The sequence below is a fragment of the Gossypium hirsutum genome, chromosome A13, assembly GCF_007990345.1.
Source record: "Gossypium hirsutum isolate 1008001.06 chromosome A13, Gossypium_hirsutum_v2.1, whole genome shotgun sequence".
Taxonomy (NCBI): domain Eukaryota; kingdom Viridiplantae; phylum Streptophyta; class Magnoliopsida; order Malvales; family Malvaceae; genus Gossypium; species Gossypium hirsutum.
In genome coordinates this window covers 102623004-102627535 of record NC_053436.1, presented here as the reverse complement: position 1 = coordinate 102627535, position 4532 = coordinate 102623004, and the positions used below count along the sequence as shown (strand labels likewise).

General features: G+C 30.8%; 1 long non-coding RNA gene across 1 annotated transcript; it reads right to left on the bottom strand.

The window, feature by feature from the left end:
• Nucleotides 1-2966: 2966 nt before the first annotated feature.
• Nucleotides 2967-4121, bottom strand: LOC107893161 (uncharacterized). Its single transcript, XR_001682748.2, has 2 exons — nucleotides 3605-4121; nucleotides 2967-3314 (listed from the first exon to the last, which is right to left on the bottom strand). It is a non-coding gene; the product is annotated as an uncharacterized lncRNA (long non-coding RNA).
• Between the last annotated feature and the right edge of the window lie 411 nt (nucleotides 4122-4532).

Sequence of the window (4532 nt, the reverse complement as noted above, 5' to 3'; positions counted from 1 at the left end):
TTGTTGTGAAGGGTGTATGTATTGTATAAGATTAAAAGATGTATGAAGTTGAACTTCTGTATCTAAGAAAGATGTATGAGCATTAGGAAATTTGAAGGAGGCTAGCAAGGCCCCCTTTTAAAATTATAAAAATGAATATTTCTTATTTAGCACATTAACTTTTGAAAAGTTCGCCCCCCTTTAAATTGTTGTTTGACCCCCTTCCAACTTTGAACATAAAAAAAAATCTTTCTTTTTTTTCTTTTTATTTTTTTCCATATCACATATTTTAACTTTTAACTTTAAATATTTATAGAACATATTACAACTTTCTTTTTTTTAGATGATAGTTGTTCACGTTTTAATATAACATTAAATGTGAATTTAGGTTAAAATTCAATTTGTTAACTAGTGAAAAAGAAGCTCTTTTCCTATTGCTATTAACAACTACTGACAACAACGTTTGTCCTTCAAATGCGGTATCAAGTTCATATTCTAAGGCTTTTTTTTATTTATCTTTTTACAGTATTATTATTGTTTTTATTGTGTTTTAAAGTTTATAGTTTAATTTTATTTTACAATTATTAATTTTATTTTATCTTTTAAGATATTGTAGTTATGAAGGCAAAAATAATTGATTTTTTTTAAAAAAAAGAAAAATACAGAGACAACACAATCACATTCAGAAGCGTCAAAAATTGAGGTACCACATTCATTGTTTACTCCTTTAAACTCTGATGCTCGTCCTTTTAAAATTCCTAGAGTTGAAGATAAGGCACTTGATTTGTCTAACTTAGAACGTGAACCTGAGTTATGTAAGCAAATATATGAGTATTCGGTTAATATGCGTGATGAAATTCAAAGAGCTTATATTAATGTTGGACCATATCAACCTATTCTTTCAGAATATCCTGCTTCCAATTCAAAAAAGCATCTTCGTTATTTTCAACCATCATGGTTTAAACAACTTGCCTTGTTTTCTTTTTAATAGCAATCCAAGTAGTCGTTTTGGATCAACTGCATTTCCTCATAATGGCTTTAGTAATTGGAAAAAGGTATACGATGAATGCAATTGTGCTTTTTTGACACATATGGGAAAATATCTAAATTCACTACATAACAATGCACAACGAGCTTATGTAGCTTTAATGAATTACATTCAACATATTGAAGAATCACTTGTTAGACAAACAACACAATAAATTGCAACTAATCATCTACGTCTGAAAACTAGTATAGATGTTGTTTGATAGTTTTCATTTCAAAGTTGTGCTTTTAGAGGTCATGATGAAAGCTCAGGATAAAAAAATCGTGGGAACTTTCTTGAATTGTTATCACTATTAGCATCTTATGATGAGAAAGTTGAAGATATTTTGAAAAGTGCTCCACAAAATGCTAGTTATACTTCTTCGACAATATAAAAAGAGATACCACAAATTTATGCCAGTAGAGTCTGTAATGTAATCCGTGAAGAAATTGGTAAGAAAAAGTTCAACATTATTGTGGATGAGACGAGAGACGAGTAAAAAAGAAAGAAGCAAATGACAATTATTTTGAGATTTGTTGATAAACAAGGACAGGTAAAAGAACAGTTTTTTTTTATATAGTCCATGTTAAAGATTTTGTATCATTGACTTTGAAGAATGTGATTTTTAATGTTCTTTTGCAAAATAGTTTTGGAATACAAAATATTTAAGGTCAAGGCTATGATGGAACAAACAATATGTGTGGAGAATTTAACAGCTAGCAAGTTTTGATTTTGAATGATTGTCGATATGTTTATTATGTTCACTGTTTTGCTCATCGTCTTTACTTAGCATTGGTTGCAGCAATTGGAGAAGTGGTTGAAGTGCATCAATTTTTTAAAGACTCATATGATATTTCTAATGTAGCTTTTGCTTCTTCCAAACGGCACAATGAATTACAAAAAGCCCAAGTAGCTAAAATAACTCGTTTGGTATCCATCAATGAGTTAGCACCTGGAACATGAATGAATTAGATTGACACTTTACAATGTCCTAGTAAGACTCGATAAAGTTCCCATTTAAATTAAGTTACTAGTTTACTGAAGATGTAAAATGCTACTAGCACAATTCTTGAAAATCTAAAAAATATCGCTTTTAACTATTCTCAGCGAGGAGATGCTCATAGCATATATAATATATTGAGATCATTTGAGTTTATTTTTATTTTGCATATGATTAAGAAAGTTTTAGGGGTTACTAATAATCTTTGTCAAGCTTTGCAACGTTGTTCTCAAGATATATTAAATGCCATGAGTTTAGTTTTGACAATGAAAAATTTAATTCAAAAGTTGAGAGATGATGGATGGAATGAATTGTTGAAAAAAGTGATATCTTTTTTTGAAACTTGGGAGTTGAATTTTCTAGATATGAATGCTCAATACATTGTGGGTTGTAGTCACAACAAGAAGGAAGATGTTACAGTGGAGCATTATTATCGAGTGAATATATTTTTTGCTACAATAGATACTCAGTTGTAAGAATTGAATAGCAAATTTAACGAACATGTTGCCAAGCTTCTCACTCTTACTATAGCTTTAAATTCCAAGGAGTTTTTCAAGTTATTTGATATTGATAAAACTTTCATTCTTGTAAACAAGTTCTATCTAGAAGGTTTTTCTCAACAACAGAAAGAATGTCTCCCATATGAGTTGGAACATTATGAACTTAATGTATGGAAGCATCTTGATTTGATAATAATATCAAAACTTTATGAACTTTGTAGAAGCTTAGTTGAGAATGAAAAGTCAGTCATGTACCCACTTGTTGACAGATGAAAAAATATAGAAGTAGCCTAGAAAAAGAAAAAGGAAAATAAGAAAATAAAAGAAAAAGGAAGATGATGGAAAATAAAAAAATAAAAGAAAAAAGAGATATAAGAGGACGTCACATAGTAGTTTGTAATTGGCCAACGAGGCCACATCAGCAAAAAATTAACATCGTTAGTCTCAAATACCAATATAGTGGACGAAAAAAAGTTAAGGTATCAATTTGGGACAAAAAAAACCATAAGTACCATGTAAGGCCCAAAACAAAAAATTGCCCGGACGAAACCATTTAAAAACTAAACATACAAGCAAAAATAAAAACACTACCCAAGCAACCCAAAACCCAACAAAAAATAGACCCAGACCGAAACTAAAACCTACGGCCCAATTGCCCCACAAGCCTAAAACAGTTTTGGCTAATTTGAAACCTTAGCCCCCAAACCCCTTTACTCCGTTTTAGCAAATGCATCGCGCGCCAGACGCTACCACTCCGCGATTTGCGCGACACCACCACTCCACGTCAGAAACGTGCTCGCTCACGCACCTGCAAACAAGCAAAGATCAGTTGTAAAAAGGAGCTATAAAAGCCTCATGAAAATCCATTTAAAGGGACCTTTTCTCTTTTTTTTATGCTTATTTTTTTCCAGAGAAATCGGCTACAGATTGTATACAAATTTCACACAAAAATCAGTAGAAAGCAACCAAAGAATATTTTCAAAGGTGATTATTTACTACATCTTTATTTTGTTTCTTCTTTTTTTTTTCATTTTCTTTTCCTTCCCATTCGGATCCACAACACAAAGAAAATGATAGGAGAGAAGGAGAGGGACTCACCGCGCACCATGCTCGCACCGGTGGAGGGCCCTGCTTCGCTGGTCGCAGGTGACTTTTGGGGCGGTTGAAGGCCTGGGCATAGGCCTTTAGGCGAAGAGTAGAGAGGAGAGTGAGGGGATTTCAAAACTTTAAGGGTTTTTTTTTTTAAAAATCAGAGTTAAAATGTTTTTAAGCAAAAAAGTGTTTTAAAACAGGTTTTAATATTTGGAGTAATAGGACAAAAACATGGGGGGGGGGTAAGAGTCAGTACGCGTTTTGACTGGACCCACAAGCATTTTACCTTTAAATGGGTAATTTCCGCAATTAGTCCCCTTTATTCGCGCTAGCGTTCAATGCCATGTTTTTTAATTCTTTTAAATTGTCCCTGTAATCTGCACGCTATTTCAATTTGGCCCTCCCTTTAACACAGTATTTTGAGATTTGGGGCATTTTCAGTTTTAGTCCTCAAACATTTGTGCGCATTTAATTTCGGCCCAAAATTCTGTTTTAATGATTTGTTTTTTTCATAAATTATCCCTTGGATTTTGTTTTTCTCTCAATTAAGTTTTAGTTTTTTTTTTAGAATAAACATGTTGTTTTAATATATTATTTTGAACTATTTTGATTTCACATTTTATTTATTTATTTATTTTCATGTGCATATTTGTCTATCTGAAACACCTTCGTACATTATTATTACTACTATATATATTATTTATATTAGGTTTTTTCATGTATATATATTACTTCGTATATCATTTACTTTTAATCTTTTATGCATATTATTTATTTTTGAATTTCATTTACGCATTACACATATTATTTATTTTTTAGTTTTAATTTTTGATACAGTTCAAACTTTCATCTAAACTATTTAACTTTATAATGTTTATTTTAAAATTTATTTGTACATTACTATTTAATATATTATTTCTTTTATTTTCTTTAT